Source organism: Eutrigla gurnardus, assembly GCF_963514095.1.
Source record: "Eutrigla gurnardus genome assembly, chromosome: 20".
Classification (NCBI taxonomy): Eukaryota; Metazoa; Chordata; class Actinopteri; order Perciformes; family Triglidae; genus Eutrigla; species Eutrigla gurnardus.
In genome coordinates, this window is record NC_139931.1 from 22,422,146 (window position 1) to 22,446,997 (window position 24,852).

A 24,852-nucleotide genomic window follows, 5' to 3' on the forward strand; every position below is an offset into this window, starting at 1 on the left:
AGCCCTGCCGGAGTCCAACATGCACCTGGAACAGGTCTGACTTACTGCCGGCAATGCGAACCAAGCTCCTACTCCGGTCATACAGGGACCGAACAGCCCTTAGCAGAGGGCCCCCGACCCCGTACTCCCGAAGTACCTCCCACAGAATGCCACGAGGGACACGGTCGAATGCCTTCTCCAAGTCCACAAAACACATGTGGACTGGTTGGGCAAACTCCCATGAACCCTCGAGCACCCTGCGGAGGGTATAGAGCTGGTCCAGTGTTCCACGGCCAGGACGAAAACCGCATTGTTCCTCCTGAATCCGAGGTTCGACTATCGGCCTAATTCTCCTCTCCAGCACCCTGGAATAGACTTTCCCGGGGAGGCTGAGAAGTGTGATCCCCCGATAGTTGGAACACACCCTCCGGTCCCCCTTTTTGAATAGAGGGACCACCACCCCGGTCTGCCAGTCCAGAGGCACTGTCCCCGACTGCCACGCGATGTTGCAGAGACGTGTCAACCAAGACAGCCCCACAACATCCAGAGACTTGAGGTACTCAGGGTGGATCTCATCCACCCCCGGTGCCTTGCCACCGGGGAGCTTCTTAACTACCTCGGTGACTTCAGCCCGTGTGATGGGTGGATGAACCTCTGAGTCTCCAGCCTCTGCTTCCCCAATGGGAGACGTGTCAGTGGGGTTGAGGAGATCCTCGAAGTATTCCTTCCACCGCCCGACGATATCCCCAGTCGAAGTCAGCAGCTCCCCACCTCCACCGTAAACAGTGTTGGTGGAGGGCTGCTTCCCCTTCCTGAGGCGCCGGATGGTTTGCCAGAATTTCCTCGAGGCCGACCGATAGTCCTCCTCCATGGCCTCCCCGAACTCTTCCCAGACCCGAACTTTTGCTTCAGCGACCGCCCGTGCTGCAGCACGCTTGGCCTGCCGGTACCCGTCAGCTGCCTCGGGAGTCCCCCGAGCCAACCAGGTTCGGTAGGACTCCTTCTTCAGCTTGACAGCATCCCTTACTTCCGGTGTCCACCACCGGGTTCGGGGATTGCCACCACGACAGGCACCGGAGACCTTACGGCCACAGCTTCGAACAGCCGCGTCAACAATGGAAGCAGAGAACAAGGTCCATTCGGACTCAATGTCCCCAGCCTCCCTCGGGATCTGGTCATAGCTCTCCCGGAGGTGGGAGTTGAAGACCTCCCTGACAGAGGGTTCCACCAGACGTTCCCAGCAGACCCTCACAACGCGTTTAGGTCTGCCAAGTCTGTCCAGCTTCCTCCCCTGCCAGCGGATCCAACTCACCACCAGGTGGTGATCAGTTGACAGCTCAGCCCCTCTCTTCACCCGAGTGTCCAAAACATACGGCCGGAGGAAGCTGACTCAACAATTAAAACAGTTTCTAAGAGGCTGATGGGGAAACAATCTAATAACTACACTGCACCAGAAGAACCACTAAATGGCCCCTCCAAGAGCACTCCCACCTTTTCAGAGTTGTTGTCCAAAATTAGAAATTATGAGAAAGAAAGTGTTACAGTTTGTAGTTGGGGAAAAGGGATAAAGGAAGGTGGACCCAAATGCAGGCAAAAAGGGCTAGAAGGTAAAGGCAAAAAGTATTTATTAACTAACAAAACAAGATAAAACTAAAGGAGGCCATGAGGGTAAAAAAGCCACTCAAAAAGATACACTTACAATACCAAAAACACAAGCGGACATGGGAGGCTGGACACAGGAGCACGAGGAAATCCACGGGAGACAGGGTAGTGCAGCAGGCAGGGAAACAAACCAACACAAGGACCAGGAAGTACGAGACAGGAAACCACACGGGATAAAAACTACACAGAAAAACAGGAAATTAATAAAAGACAAACCCAGATTGTGACAGTACCCCCCCCCCCCCCCCCCCCCCTTGAGGGACAGATCCCAGACATGCCAAAACTCTATAACAGAAAAGTCCTGGAGGGTGGGCAGGAGGGACCTGGAGGACGGGCTGAGGGGGTCGGGCAGAGGGTGACCAGGCGGACGGGGCCACTCGGGAGGTCGGGCAGGAGGGCGAGACTGGGTAGGAGGGTGAGACTGGGCAGGAGGGCAACCAAGCGGATGGGGCTACTCGGCAGGCCAGACAGGGACTGCAGGCTGCTGAGACTCTGGCAAGGCAGGGACTGCGAGCTGTGGCTCCGCTGATGCAGACACTAGAGACAGCTGAGGCTCTGCCAATGCAGGAACTGAATTCAGCGGTCTCTGCTGATGCAGGAACAGTTGACGGCGAAGGCGCTGCCAACACAGGAACCTGCGATGAGCGGACCCCCGGCAGGATACATGAAGCAGTCGTCGGATGGTCCCCAGTCGGGACAGGAATGATGGTCAGGTGATGGATGGACCCCCATCGGGACTGGTGATGGGCAGCACTCCATCGGAACAGGATCTGGCTGGGCGTCCACGAGCAGCATCGGGGAGGCTCGCCTCCTTGAGAGTCCGGCTAGCCAGCTGGATAAAAACAGGTTAAGACAGGTGGCCCTAGTTTCATAGACTAGGCGCAGTCAGCTCTCAGCGCACCTGCGCCCACCGACGGGGTGTGTCCGCCTGGACTTTGCAAGTTGCGTGCACCGCGCAGGCTCGCGCAGGCACACCTCCCGTCTCGCCCACCCGCGCAAGTGGGAAAGAGGGAGGAGAAGAAGGCGTGAGTGGGAGACGAGGAGGAGATGAGGCGTGGACTGGGATTAACACAGCAGATTCAGATCTTCACCAATCAAATGAGCTCCTCTCCTCACCTTTAATGCGTTAGGGGAGGTTCAGTGCAAGTTCCGTCACTTGACAACCCGATGACAGAAGCAGCACCGCCGCTCCCACAACGCGCATCACGCGCTGTGTGTGCGTATCATAATAATAACAATGCCGATATTATAAAAAAAAGGAGAGAGAGAGGGAGATGTTTTGGTCCGAGAGGCTGAGTTTCCGTTACGCCTGCCATCCGCCTTTGATCTGAGTCAGATGTGACGGGACAATCTATATAGATATTAATTCACGTGTTGATTCAATTAGTTGCATTAAATAGTGTTTGTTGTGATTATTTATTGTATTTAAATGTGCCTGGAACTGTGGAAACCTGCCTGTGAGATCTCGGTGACGTGTGCGCACTGCGCGCCGTCAGCCAAACTTCCACTCCGCCAGCTGTGATTCGCATTGAATGAATGGACTTTATTTACGCCTTGCGCCGAGAGTAGACCAGGTTGGAGCTGGCGAGCTTTCGGCGAAGTCTCGGCGTGGCTTTTTGCCATGAAACTTCCGCTACGCCAAGCTGAATCTGTGACGCCTCCCCCTGCTGTGCCGCCACACCCATCTTGGCGCAGGCGATCCACCAAACTGCCAAACTGACCGTGCGCAAGGCTGCGTGGGTCGAAACTTGCATTATGCCGGCTCCGCCACCCTGCGCCGCCCTGCGCTGCGCCACGAAACTAGGGCCCAGGATCTGGAAGGCTGCTTGACTGGAGAAGGTGGTGGGGGGTCAGGTGTGGCTATGAAGTCCTTGATCCAGGCAGGCAGTGAACCCCATAGCCAACCTCCGTCTGCTCCCTCCTCAGTGCACGGCATTCTGTTACGCTTTGGTCATAAGGTAAAGGGGAAAAGAGGGTTGGACCCAAATGCAGGCAAAAGGATAAAAAGGCAAAAATGTTTATTTAACGAATAAAACAATGTATCAACAGAGGGAGAGCAATGGGGGGGAAGGGCATTCAAAAAGATATACATATGAACCCAAAAAACACAAAGGGACACGGGAGGCTGGACACAGGAATACGAATAATCCCAGGGAAACAGGGTGGTGCAGCATGCAGGAATAAACATATACAACGATCCACCAAAGAGACAGGGGAAACACAGGCATGGAGCTGACGAGGGACAGGTGAAACACATTAGGGCAGGTAGGGTAATCAACATGAGAGGGTGGGGGAGTCAAGACAGTGGAAACAACAAGGACCAGGAAGTACAGGACAGGAAACCACACGGGACAAAAACTACAAAATAAAACAGGAAATTAATAAACAAAATGTATTTGTTTTTTTATTGTTTATTTAACCTTTATTTACCAGGTTTGTCCCATTGTGTCCAAATACACATTTACAAATGTACAAATTGAGACAAAAACAAATACCATTTAAAACAGTAAGATTTACATTAAAAGAACAATCTGCGAAGAAACTTCCTGTGAGCCAGTTATGGAGCCTATTCGGTTAAAGGGGCCCTATTATGCTATTTTTCCACAAGTTAATATAAGTTATTGATGTCTTTAAACCTGGTCTTTGAATTCCTCAACTGGAAAAAACAATCGGAACATGTATTTCGGAGTGGATCACACTCCTCATTTTCAGCTTTTTTACCCCACTTTTTCAAACGGGTGATTCTGTCGGGGTGTAGCCTTATGCTAAGGAAATGACCCCCGACCCCGCTCCTACTGAGGAAGTGGTTGTGTCTCAACGCCCCGTGCTGTCCGCGTCCAGCTTGTTGCCATGGTTATGGTTCTACGCTACAAACTAACAGCGGTCCAGCCGTACCGCTTCGAACCGGACTCCAACCCAGAACTAGGACCAGCTCCTGTAGAAGTTCTACGCCGCGGATGCAGCAGGACGAACCTGGATGGTTAGTTAACATGTTTGTGTAACGTTTTGGACGGTAACTCGATGTGTGTTAGCGTAGCTAGAGCTAAGCACAATGACGCTAATGCTGCGTTCTTCGCTCTATAAGTAACGTATCTGTGAGCTATTTCGGCAACAATTAATATCGTTAGTAGTGCCGTGTTGTTGACAGTTCACAGTTGCATGTTTTCCAAATGGGGAATATTATATTTAAACGGATGAAAACCCGCTGAAAACAGCGTCCTGTATGCGGGCAGTTTGTTTACATCACATTGACGGGATTAAAAATCCTCTACACATAAAGATATACAAGCAACAGGATTTGGTCAGTATGTCGTCCTCCAGAATTATGTGCTGAATTTTGAATCATAGGCTGTGTACTGTGTTTTATAAACTTGATTGTGCTCCATATCAACATTACGTGCCAAACTTACTGTTACAAAATTCAAACATGAGGTTTACACCTCAGCTTGTCAGCAGTGTCCGTCAGGTTACCATATTAACAAGATTTGTTGTTGAAATGCTCAAATTCTGTGCTATATTCATCTAGGTGACTAAGTGGGCCTTCAGACACAGAACATGTCTGCTGCATGGAGACACCACAGGTAATGTCTGTTACACCAAGTTGTGTGTTGAGATTATTATTCACATAACATGACGATTATCATGATTCACACTAGGTAAGAAGACGGATGCAGCAGCTGGAGGAGGAAGAGGCTTGCATGGTGGGACATCCTGGTTGGAACTGTCTGTCTGAATGTTCTCTCTCCAAAACGCATGAAATATAGAGCTGGTTATGGTGCTTTACATGTAAGAGGAATACAGCAGTCTGTTGTTTGTTTATCAATTGTGTTTTATAAAAAATAAATCCCTCTATGCAACATATTATGCAGTCTTCCTGACCGTTACTTCAGTAATATTAACCATGACACATTTTACAATTACTGTAAAGACTTTATTGTCAAATTAATCAGCAGTTGAAGTTCACAGTTATCTCAGAACACAAACGCAAACTGTTTGTGGCCGACTCTGCAGGGTCATATCAAGCTCTTCTGAAGTCAAGGAAGAGCTGCCCTCCAAAGTATCCTCCTCCTCTACCGGGTCCAGGCGAGCTCTCTTTGATGGTCTCCTTATCGGAGTGGTTGTGAAACAGGTCTGGAACCATGGCTGTGCCAACACCAAAGTCCTTGCAGGACACAGTAGCTGTAACAGAGTTGTATGGAGGAATGAAACCCATGATATCACATAATAGAAATACACATCCGCACAACTACTAGTAGTTGCTGTTAAACCTGATCTCAAGTAGGCTACATGTCAGGATACACACCTTTACTTGGGTAAGGAGCCTGTAGTCCTCCTAGACAGGTGACTGCCAACAGTAGCTGTGGTGGGTCGGTGTGGGACGCTGATGTGAGCTGCTGCTCTGTAAGCAGACAGACAGTCAGACAGACAGTCAGAGTTTACAACTACATCTGAAATGTGGAGCACGTTACTATTTCACTATAACTAATGTGGTGACGCACCAATAGCTCGTAAAATCCCTTCGTTAGTGGTGAAAAAACAAACATTTGGTGACGTCGTCTTTGCATCGGCGTGTATAAACAAACACTGATCAGCTGCTCTCGCTGCCGCATTCAAGCTACAAAACGTTCTTAAGCAAACTGATGTAACGCTAGCTAGCGTTATTTTACAGGTTTGGGCCCCCGCAGTACTACATAACGTTAACGGTCCTCAATATCAATACAATGGAAGCTTTTAACGCAACACGCCAATGCTGACTTTAGCGCAACACGCCAATGCTAACACACCAATGCTAAGAAAGCAAAGTAAACTGTAACACGGCATATTACCTAATATTTAGAAACTTACCGCTTCTGTGTCTGTGGTTGGCTCTCGGACTGTCGGTACTGATCCAAACTTTAGCCCCAGGTTAGAGGTATATCCTGAGCTGTAGCGACCCATGTTGTCAAAGCTCCTGTCGGTGAAGTGCGTCGCACACACAAACACACATTTACGGACACGTGTGCGCACATTTCCATCTCCGACGATGCCAGTAAATATCAGCAATTGGAGTGCCAACTCGCTTTCCGTTGATTTTGGCATTTTGGTTAACTGGTTTGTACATCACACTGACAGCCAACAGGTATGGGGATTATGTGGGCGGGACCACACAGGTGGAGCGATTCTAATGAGCCGAGATGACCCATATAAGGCACAGCAAAATTCGGTGCTGACGTCATTTAGTGGACATTCTGCAAACCGTTTGTTTGTCGGGAGGATTTCTTTCAAACTGAGAAAGTGAAACAGGGAGACTGTGAAACAGGGAGATTGTGGTCTTTTCTGATACTGTGGGGACTTATTGACACCCCAGGGACCCATTTTAGGGTTGAAAAACATGGAAAAGTCGATTTTTCATAATAGGGCCCCTTTAAAACATTTACATCTTACGGAATCTGCTTCTAAGTCTTTAACTCTTGATTTAAAAGCTGATAAAGAGACAAGCTCTTTGATTTTCAGATTTTTCTGCAATAAATGTAAGGTTGCTGCAAGATGCTTTTTTACATTAAAAGAAAAGCACAACCTGTTTCCAAAGAAGAAAAAAACCCAATTTTAGCCTCAATGTGGTTTAAAAGTAAGGGAGTCATCAATCAAAATACCAAGGTATTTGTAAGATTTAACAAGCTCTATTTCCTTTCCATCCAGGGTGACCACTATAGGTACATTCTGTGTCTGATACTTTGAGTTGGTGAACATTATCATTTTGGTCTTATCTGCATTTAAAACAAGCTTCAGCTCATGCAGCGTATTTTGTAAAATAAAAAAATGCATTTTGCAAATATTCAATGGCCTGCAGGGATGCAGCACAGCAGTATACAACAGTGTCATCAGCATAAAAATGGAATGTAGAATTTGGGTCATTATGATCCAGATCACATAAATAGTAAACAAAAGTGGACCCAATACAGAGCCCTGCGGCACCCCCTTATGAACAGATACATTGTCAGAACATAGCCCATCATATCTAACACACTGTGTCTGATTGCTAAGATAGTTAGAGAACCAAGCAGTTGCAACTTCTGACAGTCTGGAGCTCAAAAAGTCTGCGTTCTAAAACATCATGGTATATGTATCGAAGGCTTTTGAAAAATCATTAAAAAATGCTGCACAATGTTGCTTCTTATCAAGTGCTGCAGAGATGTCATTTACGATCTTCAGTGCAGCTGTGGTAGTGCTATGTCTTTTTCTAAAACCTGATTGATTTGCTGATAACATGTCATTGGTCTCCTCCTTGAACCGACACCTTACCGTAGTGGAGGGGTTTGAGCACCTGAATGATCCTAGGAGCTATGTTGTCCGGGGCTTAATGCCCCTGGTAGGGTCTCCCAAGGCAAACAGGTCCTAGGTGACAGATACTTACTGAAAGCCCTTAATGAAAGATACAAGATCGAGGAAGTTTACGTCGCCCAGATTGGCGTCACCGGGGCCCCACCCTGGAGCCAGGCCCGGGGTTGGGGCTCGCAGGCGAGCGCCTGGTGGCCGGGTCTGTGCCCACGGGACCCAGCGGGGCACAGCCCGAAAGAGCGACGTGGGCCCGCCCTCCTGTAGGCCCACCACCCGCAGGAGGGTTCAGAAGGGGCTGGTGCGGTGCGATTTGGGTGGCTGTCCTGGGCGGGTGCCCCGGCGACCCAATCCCCGGACGGTGACTCTAGCCATGGGGACATGGAATGTCACCTCACTGGGGGGGAAAGAGCCTGAGCTAGTGCGGGAGGTAGAGCGCTACCGGCTACAGGTAGTCGGGCTCACCTCCACGCACAGTCTGGGCTCTGGAACCCAACTCCTTGAGAGAGGCTGGACTCTCTTCTACTCTGGAGTTGCCCGCAGTGAAAGGCGCCGAGCTGGTGTGGGCTTGCTTATAGCCCCCCAGCTCAGCCGCCATGTGTTGGAGTTTTCCCCGGTGAACGAGAGGGTCGTTTCCCTGCGCCTTCGGGTCGGGGATAGGTCTCTCACTGTTGTTTCGGCCTATGGGCCAAACGGCAGTGCAGAGTACCCGGCCTTCTTGGAGTCCTTGGGAGGGGTACTTGATTGTTTTACTGGGGGACTTCAACGCTCACGTGGGCAACGACAGTGTTACCTGGAGGGGCGTGATTGGGAGGAACGGCCTCCCCGATCAGAACCCGAGTGGGGTTCTGTTATTGGACTTCTGTGCTAGTCACGGTTTGTCCATAACGAACACAATGTTCAAGCATAAGGGTGTCCATCAGTGCACGTGGCACCAGGACACCCTAGGCCGGAGGTCAATGATCGACTTCGTGGTTGTGTCATCTGACCTCCGGCCGTATGTCTTGGACACTCGGGTGAAGAGAGGGGCTGAGCTGTCAACTGATCACAACCTGGTGGTGAGTTGGATCCGCTGGCAGGGGAGGAAGCTGGACAGACTTGGCAGACCTAAACGTGTTGTGAGGGTCTGCTGGGAACGTCTGGTGGAACCCTCTGTCAGGGAGGTCTTCAACTCCCACCTCCGGGAGAGCTTTGACCAGATCCCGAGGGAGGCTGGGGACATTGAGTCCGAATGGACCTTGTTCTCTGCTTCCATTGTTGACGCGGCTGTTCAAAGCTGTGGCCGTAAGGTCTCCGGTGCCTGTCGTGGTGGCAATCCCCGAACCCGGTGGTGGACACCGGAAGTAAGGGATGCTGTCAAGCTGAAGAAGGAGTCCTACCGAACCTGGTTGGCTCGGGGGACTCTCAAGGCAGCTGACGGGTACCGGCAGGCCAAGCGTGCTGCAGCGCGGGCGGTCGCTGAAGCAAAGGTTCGGGTCTGGGAAGAGTTCGGGGAGGCCATGGAGGAGGACTATCGGTCGGCCTCGAGGAAATTCTGGCAAACCATCCGGCGCCTTAGGAAGGGGAGGCAGCCCTCCACCAACACTGTTTACGGTGGAGGTGGGGAGCTGCTGACTTCGACTGGGGATATCGTCGGGCGGTGGAAGGAATACTTTGAGGATCTCCTCAATCCCACTGACACGTCTTCCATTGAGGAAGCAGAGGCTGGAGACTCGGAGGTTTATCCACCCATTACCCGGGCTGAAGTCACCGAGGTAGTTAAGAAGCTCCCCGGTGGCAAGGCACCGGGGGTGGATGAGATCCGCCCTGAGTACCTCAAGTCTCTGGATGTTGTGGGGCTGTCTTGGTTGACACGTCTCTGCAACATCGCGTGGCAGTCGGGGACAGTGCCTCTGGACTGGCAGACCGGGGTGGTGGTCCCTCTATTCAAAAAAGGGGACCGGAGGGTGTGTTCCAACTATCGGGGGATCACACTTCTCAGCCTCCCCGGGAAAGTCTATTCCAGGGTACTGGAGAGGAGAATTCGGCCGTTAGTCGAACCTCGGATTCAGGAGGAACAATGCGGTTTTCGTCCTGGCCGTGGAACACTGGACCAGCTCTATACCCTCCGCAGGGTGCTCGAGGGTTCATGGGAGTTTGCCCAACCAGTCCACATGTGTTTTGTGGACTTGGAGAAGGCATTCGACCGTGTCCCTCGTGGCATTCTGTGGGAGGTACTTCGGGAGTACGGGGTCTCTGCTAAGGGCTGTTCGGTCCCTGTATGACCGGGGCAGGAGCTTGGTTCGCATTGCCGGCAGTAAGTCAGACCTGTTCCAGGTGCATGTTGGACTCCGGCAGGGCTGCCCTTTGTCACCGGTTCTGTTCATTATTTTTATGGACAGGATTTCTCCTCAGGAGGTGTTCCAGGCATACCCCACCGGGAGGAGACCCCGAGGAAGACCCAGGACACGCTGGAGTGACTATGATACCCGGCTGGCCTGGGAACGCCTTGGGGTCCTCCTGGAGGAGCTGGGGGAAGTGTCCGGGGAGAGGGAAGTCTGGGCGTCCCTGCTCAGTCAGCTGCCCCCGCGACCCGGTCCCGGATAAGCGGAAGAAAATGGATGGATGGATGGATTTCATTGGTGTATAAGTACTAGGGATGGGTAAAAATATCGTTTCAGCAATGCATTGCGATTCTTTTCCCCGCAATTCAATATCGATTCAGCCATTTTCGGCGCCCTTGTTAAGCGATAGTGTAGTTCACACCAGACACGGAGCGCCGCGAATAGGCGCAGCCGTCCCGCGCTGTGAAGCGATCGTTTCGGCGTCTGCTCTAATTTTGCGCGTGCCACGAGCGAACGCGTCAGTTCTGGCAGGAAATCACACAAAGAGACACGAGACAATCCGGTCAATTTTCAAAATAAAAGCAATTTTCAAAATAAAATACCGCGATTGACAAATGCGATTTGTGTATCTCAACTCGCGCTGGGAAACAGGAAGAGAAAATACATTTAATAAATGTGAAGAGTAGATAAACAAATATGTGCATTTGAACTGTATATCTGCACTACTACTGTCTACTGCACTACACGGGCCGGTGTGAACCTGTTACATGCACTGTAGTTCAGTGTCCTGTTTTATCATGCCATGAGTTATACCACGGCTGTTCATAAGGTATGAAACTAAATCAATTATTTGAAAAAATTATCTGGTACACTTACTTGTGTATTTCTACTTGATACTGAATCGATATCGAAGCATTTCAATCAATATCGAATCGAAATTGAATCGAATCGTGACCCAACGAATCGAAATCGAATCGAATCGTGAGATTCTAAACAATACCCAGCCCTAATAAGTACTCTTCAGCTGATGACCCACAAGAGATTCAAGAATTTTAACTAGTACAGATAAGTTTGATATTGGCCTATAATTATTTAAAATACTTGGATCACCCCCTTTCAATAGAGGGGTCACAAAAGCAGATTTCCATATTTTAGGAATATCCTTAGCACTGAGAGGTTAAAAATACGCATGAGTGGTTCTGCTACAAAATCAGCTGATAGCTTTAAGAAGTAAAGTTCAATCTGATCAAGTCCAGTAGAATTCCTATAGTTTAACTCTTCCAAGGCCTTGTGAACTTCATTAACACAGAATGGCACAAAATTAAAAGTTTTTTTTTCCAGCTCTCAATGAAGGTGGCCGCATCTTTCTCTCTCTCTTCCACTCCCTTATCTTCCCTGCTTGCTTGTCTTGCTGCTGTCTTGTCTCGTCTCATACTTTTGGGAGCCTCTCTCCGTATTTTTCTCCAAATTTAAATCATGGAATTGGTCAACTCTGGTCTCTCAACGCAATTGACAGAATCTTCTCGACGAGAAGCTCGTGTTCGGGGGAACCCGCCCTGACGGGTCGTGTGCCTGGCAATTCTTTCTGTCGAGGACACCGAGGATATGTACATATTCGGAACCATGATAACAGGCTTTTTGCTGATTGGATTAGGCACTGCCCTGGTGTATCGTAAAATTCGGGAGACGGTGTCAGCAGTCCAAAGCCCCGTAGAGCTGCCCATCACGATTGATGGAGGGAGTGGAGCCGCTAGCACTCAGACTGTGGCTATAAACCGCAACATGGATAACATCCTGGACAAAGCTGTCAACACTCTGACTGTGGTAATGAACCATAATATGGTAAACATCTTGGAGAGAGCTGACAGTGCTCAGACTGCGGTGATTGACTGTAACATGGTAAACATCTTGGACAGAGTGTCCAGTGCTCAGACTGTGGAAATGAACCGCAACATCTTGGAGAAGCTTTCGGCTTTGCTAAGGCAAATGGATCGACTTGAGGACCAAATTGGACAAAGAGAGTGAGTCGTGTCTACTGAAATAAGACTACTCGCCCTAACCCAAACATCTACAATCTAATCTGCATTCTGGCCCCTCGCGGCAGCTGCCCTGGCCAAGGTCGCTGCTGGAACAACTCCTCCAGGAGATCCCTGTTGTACAGAGGCTCTACAAAATACTGCGTTACTATATCCTCCCTCCCTTCCTACATGGACACCTGTTGATTGTTGACTCTGTCTGGTACCCGACCAAGGTCGTCTCCATGGCAACTTGCTGTGTTATTGCAATGACATCCTCACAATCTGAGGCACTGAGTGGGGCAGGGCGAGACAACTCTTCAGGCTTGATTCATACACGTATCCATGGACACTTTTACACACATGCACATTTGCAATACACCCCCCTAGCCCCTCCTCCCACGCCTTTGCGGCTTTTCACCCCCCAGTGCGACAGGCGGGGTCCGCTGGCGGCACCTTAACGGCAGCGGCTGCGGCTGGCTGCCTGTCTGCGTTGGTACACCTCCCTCCCCCTTATCCCCTCCCATGGTAGTTGTGTTGAGTTCTCATGTTGTTAAGTATGCTCATATGTTGAGTTGTTGCTGAGGTTTTTTTTCCCGGTCCCTTACTTTGCTCCCTCACAGGAACGCAGTCTGAGAGCAGCCTTTTTTTCTCATCCTCTTCCCACTTGTCCTCCCCCCTTTCTACCTACTTTTACCGACTGGTTATCCCATTATGTCTGTCTACTATGTACTGTATGCTGTATATGTACGGACGGGGTGATCTTGCAATTTCGCTGTATGTACTCGTATAGTGACAAATATATTCTATTTATTCTATAGTCAGTTAAAGGAAAGGGCAAGCTCAACCAAAGTTTATACTATGACACACTTAACTAATGATGAGTCCAAGCCCCTTAGAAACTGTGTCCCCACTGTGGTTGATGTTAAAGATCCCATATTATACTGGTTTTCATCAATTCTGCACAGCTGTCAGAGGTCCAACAACAATGGATTCGATATGCATTGCCCTAAACCCATCCGTGGTCCTGAATTTCAGCTGTCTAAAAGTTGCTCAAATGAGCTCTGCTGAGAACAGGCTGCTTCTGTGTCTGCACCTTTAAATGCTAATGAGCTCCGTCTGTCATCGCCTACTCGGAGAGAGACAGGACGCCGCTTGCGCGAGGCAGCAGCATGTGCCAATGGTTATGTGGATGTATCGCTATGGCTCGCCTATGTGTCTCAGGTGAAGTTGCTGGTCCTATATTGTTGTCGGCTCTCAGCGCTGTGTTGCGAAACGCCCCCCTTTCGGATCTCCTATCATCGTGCAGAGGAGTTCGGCTTATGCAAATGACTCCTTTCGTTACATAACGAAAGGAGCTGAATCTGAACAGCCTGTAGGAGCACTGTTTTACCAGAGGGTGGGCTGCAGAGACCATGCAGGAATTGCTTGTTTACCTCATCCTGGGAGTTGACAGCCTCAGGGACGACCAGTTTATAGGTGTAGAGACCAAAGAAGGCTCCTTCAGAAAACTAAAGGCAGCTTCACAGCTTCATCAGTCCAAGCCGTCCCCACATGGAATTTCACAAATTGTGGAGATGATTCGCATCTGCTGCCACAATGCACAAACCAAACTAATGCTGTGCTAGTGCAAAAAAAAACTTTGTGAGGGACATCAAAATAGACAAAACCAACATCCACAAGGCCAACAACAGACCCAAGCCAAACTTGCTGTGGGAGCTCATTGTCAAACTAGTTCCCCTGTTTTGAGCCAGTGCATGCATGAACCCCCAAATGTAACAGATTCCAGATGAAGTTGTTGGAGAGCCCTGTGATAATGAAGCATGGTTAGATGGAATTCAATGCAATTGCATAATCGACACAGGGTCACAATTATTAATCATTTCACAGTTTATTCTCGTTACCTTTCTCACAGACAGTTATTTTCTATTAAAAATGCATTGAAACATTGAAGGTAGAGCTGGAAAAAAAAAGGTGCCATATGTGGGATATATTGAAGTGAATGTTCAATTGCCAAAAGGAAAATGTGGCACAGACCAGTGTTTTCCTATCTTAGCTTTAGTAAGCCCAGACCAGTCATAGAACGACAAGTATTCTCTTCTTGCTGGTACGAATGTCCTACGCCCAATGATTTAAGATGGCATAAAGCAAGGTGGAATGAAATTTCTGGAAATCCTGCCAAATAAAACCAGCTGGTTGATCGCTTATTCAGAGTGTGGCAAGCTGCTTGATTCCAAAACAAAAGTCGACAAAAGTTCTATGTGTGAAGATCAGCAGTAAAGTACCTGTACACTTAAAATATGGCAAGCTTTGTACTTTGAAGGGCATCTGCCACACGAGAACATGTGATGGTGAGTTTCAAGCTCTTGTAGGTAGCTCGGATATACTCATGCCAGGTGGCCTGATTGTCTATGACCAGATAGTAGATGTAAGACCGGAATCTCACAACAAGTTTAAATTGGTTGTCAAAAATATGTCACAACATGACATCACTAGTGCTGCAGGGGTCACTCATCCTATAGAGCTAGAACCCCATGTTCCATTCTAAGAGAGAACAAGGCGTGCCTCACCTGACTTCAATGACTTGAAAAGGCATCTCCAAGATATCTTCTATAGACTATAGGCATCATAGAGCAAGCACATAGCCCCTACGCCTCCCCATTTGTCCTTGTCCGCAAGAAGAATGGAGAACTGTGAATGGTGGTGAATTGCCACGGATTGAACAACTTAACCAAAATGATGCCTACCCATTACCTCATATAGTGGAAATATTTACCCTGCTATCAGGCTCAAAATGGTTCACTGTTCTAGATCTCAAATGTGGATACTATCAGCTGGAGCTTGAACCTTCCGATTGGCCAAAGACATCATTCACAACACCCACTGGGACATGGCAATTTCAGAGAATGCCTCAAGGCCTGACCAATGCTCCAGCAACCTTCCAACGAACCATGGAGAATGTGATGGAAGGTATTAACCTCCAAGAGGTTGTTGCTTTCCTCAAAAATCTTATCATATTCTCGAGCTTATTGGAGGAACATGAGGAGAGAGTGAAGAAAGTCCTCAAATGCATCTCTGATTTCGGTCTCAAATTGTCCCCTTTCAAATGCAAATTCTTCCAGACCTCAGTGAAATATCTAGGACATGTGATATCTGCTCAGGGAATCCAACCTGATCCTTATCAAGTTGCTGCTGTAAAAGAATTGCCCCAGCCTCAAACAGCCAAGGCTGTAATATCCAGTGTTGGTTTCACTGTATATTACCTACGATTTGTGAGAGAATATGCCAGAATGGTCAGGCCTCTGAATGATTTGTTGAAAGGAGACCTAGCCCCCAGGCTCAAAGGTTCTAACCACTGGCCATGAAAACAATCACATTCACCTGGGGCACTATGGACCCCTGCCTGCCAAGCAGCATTTTACCTCATCACTAAAAAAATTACATCGGCACCTGTGCTAGCTTTTTCCAACTGGCAATTTCCATATTTGCTCCACACCGACGCCAGTATGACTGGTGTAAGTGCAGCTCTATATTAGGTCCAAGACGGTCAAACTCAAGTGGTGGCCCTTGAATGGGCGGTTAGCGAGAAGTTTCATGACTATTTGTACGGGGCTAGCTTTAAGGTGCTGACTGATAATAATCCTCTAACATGCTATGACCAGTGCAAAGTTGGATGCCACAAGCGGCTTGCTGCCCTGTCACTGTACAACTTCGACATTCATTACAATTATGGTCAGCAGAATGTCGATGCTGATGGACTTTCAAGGAAACCTCATGAACCATCCCAAGATGACGAGGAATCTCAAGATATGTACCGGAGAATCTCCAGTACGTTAGATCATGCCAGTCTGTCATCTGATGAGTTTGGATTGGCAGATAGTGAGCACTCTTTGCATGCACCATGGTTCCGATATTCATGCAGTTTCACAAGATGAACAGGATGGTGACAGCGGGTTACCTGCAATTGAAACCCTATTGTGTGATGAAAGTGCTCTTCCTGATCAATTGGAATATCCAGTCCCAAGGCCAGGTCAATCTGGCCTTCCTGAAATGTTCATGGATGTCAGGTCCGGTAGAGTAACGGCGGGGAAAGGGGTTGGACCCACAAGCAGGCAGGAGGTAAAAGGTAACGGCAAAAATGTTTATTTAACTAATAATACAAAGTATCACCTTAGGGAGACCACAAGGGTGAATTTGCTTTTGACCAGCCTGATTTTACAGACACTGAGACTGTACTTAGTCCAGCCCCATAACAGGTTAGGCCTCAAAAAAGAAGGGTACCAGCTTACCTCAGTGACTACAAGTTGGCAACAAAGCCCATTGTAAACATCACAGTTTAAGTCCCCCCATACAGCAGACAGTTTTGTATAATTTTGTATGCTCCTTGCAGCAGCAAATTGCAGAGTTAGTGCAGTCTCTAGCCATAAGCTGTGACGGGAAAGTGGGTGGAGGATGTAACCCAGCTGTAGTCAGTTGATGTTTTCTGTTAGTTAGTATTATTTTGTGTCGTGCCCTCGTGTCATATTAAGGCAGCGTTACGACAGCCAACAGTATGGTGCTTCTGGCAGGGATCACGGGCTCAGAAGATCATTACTGCTGCTTAGTTCACGTGTGTCCTGCTCGTCAGTGCTTGGTATTAGCCTGAGTTCATTTCATTTATATACGTCCTTGCAAGTGGTCGGTGGAGCAGAGACTGTGCTTTCCCTGTGACTACTGACAGCTGCCGCCTGCCATCTCTTGGACCCCGTTGGGTATTTTCAACATTTTATTTTTGCTAAATACAATTAAAGGACGAACGAAGGATTCTTTTTGTTTTGAATTGAAGACCTGTCCGGTATTGAATTGTTCTTGTGGGTTGAGAAAGAGACTTCCAATTCAAGCCGACAAGTAGCATCTTGGCCGGTGCCTTTGTAAAGAATGAAAATAATAATAATTTTGAATCTATTGATAAAGAGTAAAGGTCATACAGTTGTGGTTGTTAATGGTAATGGCAACGTGTATTTCTATGGTTTCAACTTCCAGCATTTGTATAAAGCATGAAGATGAAGTTGATGCATTTCAGTTCAGAAATGTATAATTGTGAACAAACTGGATTGGTAGTACACTGCTACCATAACCCTGGATAAATTCCACGTATTAGTTACTAGGGCTGGGAATCGATCCGAATTTCCTGGATCGATCCGATTCCGATTCATAAGGTCACGATCCGATTCGATCCACGATTCGATCCGATTCGATTCGATATCGATCTATTTACAGACATAATGCAAATAAATACTGTCCCATAGACAAAACAGCTCCATGTGTTTGTGATTGTATCTGTGTACGTGTAAGAGGGACACAGAGAGAGAAGAGTCAAGAATCAAGTATTTATTTTAGACAAAAATCCAAGTATTATTTGAAATTTAAGTAACATATCCATGGCAGAATTAAAACAATGACCAGAACTAAACAACAATGACCAAATAAAATATAAATAAATTAAAATTAAGTGGCCCTCTATATTAGAAAACTACAAGAACCCCTGTACCCAGTCTTTGACAACCAGAGACTTGTGAAATGCCATACAGGTTGAGAGAGAGAGAGAGAGAGAGAGAGAGAGAGAGAGAGAGAGAGAGAGAGAGAGCTTTCTCTTCGCTTGAATTCAAGTTTTGGTGGACGGTTCCTAGACCCGGACTGGCAGAGCGCAGCCGCTCAGTCCGGCTCCGCGCGTCAACACCGCCGCCGCATGAATGACGGCGCACTTGACCGACGCAGAGGAAACACTTCGCCGCTTCACGGGAGCGGAGTCAGCGGAGCCTTCATTCCAGAAGGTGATTTTAGTGGTGCCGCTTCAGCCATCTCGCTAGCTTCAGCCATCTCGCTAGCTTAAGTTTCGGTTTCGTTTAGCCGGCACTCGCTTTTTATAGTGCGCCTTGCGCGTCAAAGAAAATAGTGCCTTTAGTCACCTGGAAAAGATCGATCCAGACATTTTTGGATCGATATCGTGCTTTTTGAGCGTGAATCGATATCGGATCGCGGATCGATTTTTTGAACACAGCCCTATTAGTTACACTACCACTTCTCAACTAAACTTAAACTTTATTTATAAAGCACATTCAAAACACCCAACACACGTGTGTGTGTTTGTGTGTGTGTGTGTGTGTGTGTGTGCGTGCGTGTGACTGCAGTACATACCGTTGCACAAGTGTTCGGACTGTTTTCTGGCGTGTGCTTCTAACGTTAGCAGTGCATCATTGTAAATGGCATTTTATTGATGTAGTCAGTATTAACATTAATGCGGATTATTGGCAGATGTTAATAACAGCATTTCCTCTTCATGTCTATGGGATGTAATCCATGAAAATGTATCTGCTTTTGCAACTTAGTCATTTGAACCCTGCTTTCTTGTGCCACATGTCACGTGAAAACTAGTGGGAACCCTCTAGGTGAGGTGTGGCACTGGGAGACATTGGAGAGAGGCTGGGAACAGGCATGGTCAGATGGTTGGGGAGTTGGAAGGAGGACACAGGCAGAGAGAATCTAGTTTGGCCGCAATTTATATTATTGATAATTCTTTCTACATGGGTGTGTGTGTGTGTGTCTGCTGTAAGAACAAAAGAGGCAAAGAATAGATATAAAATCAGAATCCATCACATAATCAATCAACTGTTCAAACAGCACACTACATCATTAACATAAATTACTACTAAGGATAAATCAATATACTGCAGATCTAAATATTCACATATTTACATTCCACTACTTCCAGTAACTGGCATAGCATTCACGTTGTTGCTGCTTCCTACTCAGTAATGCGTGTGGGCGCGCCACACTCGCAGTTACTTCACAGTCCATGCAGATGTCTGATAATGTTGGATATACAGCCAAGATCAAAGGCAGCAGAAGAGGGAAACCACACTCACGTTTCAACAACGCACACAGGTTAAGTTCGCCGGCCAGGAGAGAGGAGACCTGTCCTGCTCTCGGGCAAGCAATCCAGAGGCAAACGGTGGCACTCTAATGATGCACACAGGTAAATTATATGGCATTCGTAATCAGCTGATCATCATCAGCTGTGCGTGAGTTGTGGCGTGGTGTGCGTTCTGGGCAGGGAAAGTTGGAGCAGCGTGATGACAGTTTTTAGATGCACATTAAAAAATGGTAAATAAATGGCCTCATTTATATAGCGCTTTTCTCCGAAGCGCTTTACAGTAATGCCTGACATTCACCCATTCACACACTGACGGCGGAGTCAACCACGCAGGGTGACAGCCAGCTCGTCAGGAGCAATTAGGGTGAGGTGTCTTGCTCAGGGACACCAGGCACTCAGCTAGGAGGAGCCGGGGATCGAGCCGGGGATCGAACCGGCAATCTTGCGGTTGCCAGCCAACCAGCTCTACCTCTTGAGCTAAACCCCCCCCACATTAAAGTTCAAACATTCTCAACTTTTCAGCACAGAGTTGCACCACTAATCAATGTCACGATTGGCCCAGGGAGCCAATCAAATTTAGCAAGAGGGCTTTACTACTGAACCACTTCCTTCCTGTTTTGATGGCAGTAGATGTAGGAAAATGAAAGGTTGACATTATCCATCCATCCATCCATCCATCCATCCATCCATCGTCTACAGCTTATCCTGTATTAAGGGTCGCGGGGGGGCTGGAGTCGATCCCAGCTGTCATCGAGTGAAGGCAGGGTACACCCTGGACAGGACGGCAGTCTATCACAGGGCCAACATGTAGAGACAGACAAACATTCACACCTACGGGCAATTTAGAGTCACCAATTAACCTATCCCCATCCTGCATGTCTTTGGACTGTGGGAGGAAGCCGGAGAGAACCCACGCTTACACGGGGAGATCATGCAAACTCCACAAAGAAGGAACCCGAACCGGGAATTGAACTCACTCGCTGTGAGGCGACAGTGCTACCCACTACACCACCTTGCATCCCCAGGTTGACATTAGTGTTTTTTATTTAGGTTTTTCAATGTTTTCAATCACAATTGATCCCTTGGTTGAACAGGAACCCCAAGCTCCAGGCTCATCATGGGATGGGGGTCTTTAGGGGAGATAGCAGGTCAACAGCAGAGGTTTTCATGAGGCTGTGATTCACCTCAAGGTCGCAATAGGTCATATAATGCTAAGCCATGTCCTAGTAGACAATTTGTGTACAACACACACCATACATGAAAATGGTTCTTACAGGTCATTTTATACAAATTCATCACTATGTTTTAGAAAATGGCTTTGGGAATGGGTTTCAACACATCAGTCCTTGACCCTAGAAAGCCAATAAGAAATCCTTAACTGAAACAGCAACAATTTACATTAGTATATAAAAAGAAAAGTGTGTTTATGTAAAAGAAATACCCCAAAGGCCAAATAAGCAGACAGAAAAAAGAAAAACTCCCCAGTACAGATCCAATCTGAGAGTGTAATCTATTTGCTTCTCATTTTCACATTATCCTGCAGGAAGTACTTCATCATCTTCATTTCTTTCTAGCTATGGACAATTAAAACCAAATGAGATTGGCTGCTGGCTGTGTGTGGAGGGGATCGCAATAAGATGCCATGGCATAAATATTTAAAACTTATTTTGACTTATATTTTGAATTAAAATGTACCCACAACTTGAGGAGAGTTATGCTGCATGGCATCAAAGCTAACACTTACTATTGCTTTAACTTAATTTTATGTGTTTTAGGTTTATGGTTGGTTATTGAGAAATAAATCACTCTTGCTTATCCCAGCTAGAAAATAGAGAACTAGAGGGAAAATCCCACAAGACAAGAAGACAGAGAAGATGCAAGAGCTCTGACTCATTAAGTGTGCATATGAGCTCGCTCTCCTCAATCTACTAGATTTATAATGAGGCTCCCGGCTCGCTGCTATTCTCAAGTCTCCTGTCAAGTCAGTAATGAGAGCAAAACATGCTCATCATACAGATGCCTCATACATTGCAGTTAAACCAATGATTCCAAGTGTCATGGAAACATATGAGCACACAAACTAAAACACGACTACGAGGCCTGGAATCTGAGCAGCATCAAAATGTCAAACAAGGAAACTGCATCGGGCATTTCAAGAGAAACATACATTATATTGCCAAAAGTATCCGCTCACCTGCTTTGACTTGCATTTGAATTTAAGTGACATCTCAATCTTAATCCATATGGTTTAATATGACGCCGGTCCACCCTTCGCAGCTATAACAGCTTCAACTCTTCTGGAAAGGCTTTCCACAAGGTTTTGGGGTGTGTTTACGGTAATTTTTTTCCCGTAAAGGTCACAAATGGGGCCATCCCCAAACTGTTCCCACAAAATTGGGAGCATGGAATTGTCCAACATCTCTTGGTATGCTGAAGCATTCAGATATCCTTTCACTGGAACTAAGGGGCCAAGCCCAGCTCCTGAAAAACAACCCCACACCATAATCCCCCTCCACCAAACTTTACACGTGGCACAATGCAGTCAGACAAGTACCGTTCTCCTGGCAACCGCCAAACCCAGACTTGTCCATTGGATTGTCAGATGGAGAAGCATGATTCGTCACTCCAGATACGCGTCTCCACTGCTCTAGAGTCCAGTGGTGGCATGCTTTACACCACTGCATCCCATGGTTTGCATTGCACTTGCTGATGTATGGCTTGGATGTAGCTGCTTGGCCATGGAAACCTATTCCATGAAGCTCTCTACACTGTTCTTGAGCTAATCTGAAGGCCACATGAAGTTTGGAGGTCTGTAGCGATTGACTGCAGAAAGTTGGTGACCTCTGCGCACTATGTGCCTCAGCATTCGCTGACCCCGCTCCATCATTTTACGTGGCCTACCACTTCGTGGCTGAGTTTTTGTCATTCCCAAGCACTTCTACTTTGTTATAATCCCACTGACAGTTGACAGAGCAGATGGAGAAGTGTTGTACAGGAGAATGCTGGGGGGAGGGTCCCGCTGTTTGGGACAGTGTGAATGTGTGGGGGGCAGGGGGTGTCGGAGGGGTAACAGGAGGTGAGCTAAACAGCTAAACCTGTTGAAAAACTGGTTATACTGGTTAGCTCTATCCAGGCTCCCAGATGTCTGCCTGTCTTTCCCCTTCATCCCTGTGATGTGCTTCATGCCCGCCCACACATCCCTCACACTGTTCTGTTGGAGTTTGGCCTTCAGCTTTCTCCTGTAGTTGTCCTTGCACGTCCTCAGCATCTCTTGGAGTTTGTGCTGTACTCTCCTCAGCTCCTCTCTATCTCCCGACCTGAAAGCCTTCTTCTTTTTGTTCAGGAGTGCTTTCAGGTCACTGGTAATCCAGGGCTTGTTGTTGGAGAAGCAGTGAACGGTCCGGGTTGGTATGGTGGTGTCCTCACAGAATCTGATGTAATCAGTGATGCAGTCGGTCATCTTATCGATATCGACCCCATGTGGCTCACAGAGTACATCCCAGTCTGTCGACTCAAAGCAGTCCTGCAGTGCATCAGCGGTCTCCTGTGTCCACCTCCTCACTGTCCTGGTGTGCACAGGCTGCCTTCTAACAAGAGGGACACACCTAGGAGTCATCATGACCAGGTTGTGGTCTGACCTGCCGAGGGGGGGAAGGGCTATGGCATCATATGCGTCCATGGCATTTGCATATAATAAATCCAATGTTTTATTGTCTCTGGTGGGGCAATAAAACATTGGATTTATTATATGCAATGTTTTATTGCCCCACCAGAGACAATAAAACATTGGATTTATTATATGCAAATGTTTTATTGTCTCTGGTGGGGCAGTCAACATATTGGTGAAAATTATTTAAAGTATTGTTCAGCGATGCGTGGTTGAAATCACCTGTAATGACCATGAACGCATCAGGGTGATCAGTCTGCAGTTTAGCGGTGGCGGAGCTGATAACGTCACAGGCCACCGCTGCATCAGCTGACGGGGGGATGTAAACAGCGATAATAATGGTGGACGTGAACTCCCTCGGCAAATAATATGGGCGCATTCCCACAGCCAGCAGTTCAATGTCCGGGGTACAGAGACGTTCCTTCACACGGACATGTCCAGGATTGCACCACCTCTCACTCACATAAAGTGCAAGCCCGCCACCCTTCTTCTTCCGGCTCTTGGAACAGTCTCTGTCTCCACGTAATATTGTATACTGAAAGTGCTAAAAGTACTCTTCATGGAGTAATATAAATTATATTATTCTATTCATTGATAAATGAACAACTTTACAGTCATGAGTCTTCGTGAATCCCTTGATTTATTATCTCAGTAAACATTGTAAACATGCGTTTATGGTGTAAATCTCTATTTTCAAGTCTTCTTCAATCCAGCATGATATTCATTTAGTACATTATGGTCCATTTAGAGTAAATTAAACTAAACTACTTATCAAAGTCAAAGTCAAATGTATTTATATTGCACAATATCATACACTGTTCAAAGTGCTTTAAAATAAAATGTAAACAAAAATAATTGTAATAATAGCAATAAAACAATAACAATAGTAAAGCAGCTTAAACCTACAGAAACAAAACAAAAAGGTTAATGTAGGAAGAGAATAAAACAAAATAAAAAAGGACAACATTAATGAAAAGTAATAGAAAATAAGTGGGTTTTCAATTTCTTCTTGAAAGAAGCTACAATAGGGGCAGATTTAATTTCTGTTGGTAGTTGGTTCCAACAGTGGACAGCAAGAGGGCTAAATGCCACTTCACCCAGCTTAGACTTGACCCTAGGTACAACCAGCTGACCAGCGTCAGTAGATCTAAGTGACCTGTTAGGTTTGTAGTAGACTAGTAAGCCTGAAATGTATGTTGGTCCAAGGCCATTGAGTGTTTAATAGATAATAGGGAGAACTTTAAAATCTATTCTGAATGGTATTGGAAGCCAATGCAAAGACCTGAGGATTGGGTTGATGTGCTTACTCTTTTTAGTTTTGGTAAGAAGGTTTCATGGTGAGGGGTAGGGGAGATTCAACTACAAGACCGTTAGTGTTGTTGCCTAAACCTTACTGTTAAAAGAATTTGTCCGTAAACAAATAAATTCACCCAAGGAGGAGATCAGAGACAGAAGTAAAGTTGACGTCTGACTTTAATCTTGTACAAGAGGAGCAGTTACAATGCAACAACGTGTGAGGATGCTACAGAGAAAGTGCTCAAATCAGTGTTGTGACTTGAGTCTTTTAAAGGCAAAGGAGATATTGAGTCACTGGCAGATAATCTTCGTGCAGAACCAGACATCCTGACTACCAGGCCTCTGATAACATTTAGGTCAGCAATGGGGATACTAAAGTAATAAACTGTTCAACACATAAAGCTGTAACCTGAACAAAGAAAACTTTAAGACATGAGGTTATACAACACTTACTGTATGTAGTTGTTTTAAATCCAACCAATGACACAATTGTGATGTTTTTGTAGCGTAACGTTATCCTGACTAAAAGAAAAAATGGACATGGTGTAGGCACGAACACTACTTTAAACATTAGTTTGAAAGTTGTGCTGATCTATACCAATTCACAAACTGCCATGAGACTATGTTGCTCTTAGGACCAGATCCATAACGAACTCCTTGTCAATCTGTCCTAAGCCCCTA

At 47.0% G+C, this 24,852-nt stretch overlaps 2 long non-coding RNA genes across 2 annotated transcripts; one reads left to right on the top strand and one right to left on the bottom strand.

The window, feature by feature from the left end:
* Positions 1–4,482: 4,482 nt before the first annotated feature.
* Positions 4,483–5,438, top strand: LOC311031123. The gene is made up of 3 exons (XR_014599046.1): positions 4,483–4,621; positions 5,168–5,222; positions 5,298–5,438. It is a non-coding gene; the product is annotated as an uncharacterized lncRNA (long non-coding RNA).
* Positions 5,439–5,464: 26 nt separating this feature from the next.
* LOC311031122 lies at positions 5,465–6,632 on the bottom strand. Its single transcript, XR_014599045.1, has 3 exons — positions 6,487–6,632; positions 5,945–6,040; positions 5,465–5,820 (listed from the first exon to the last, which is right to left on the bottom strand). It is a non-coding gene; the product is annotated as an uncharacterized lncRNA (long non-coding RNA).
* Positions 6,633–24,852: the final 18,220 nt, after the last annotated feature.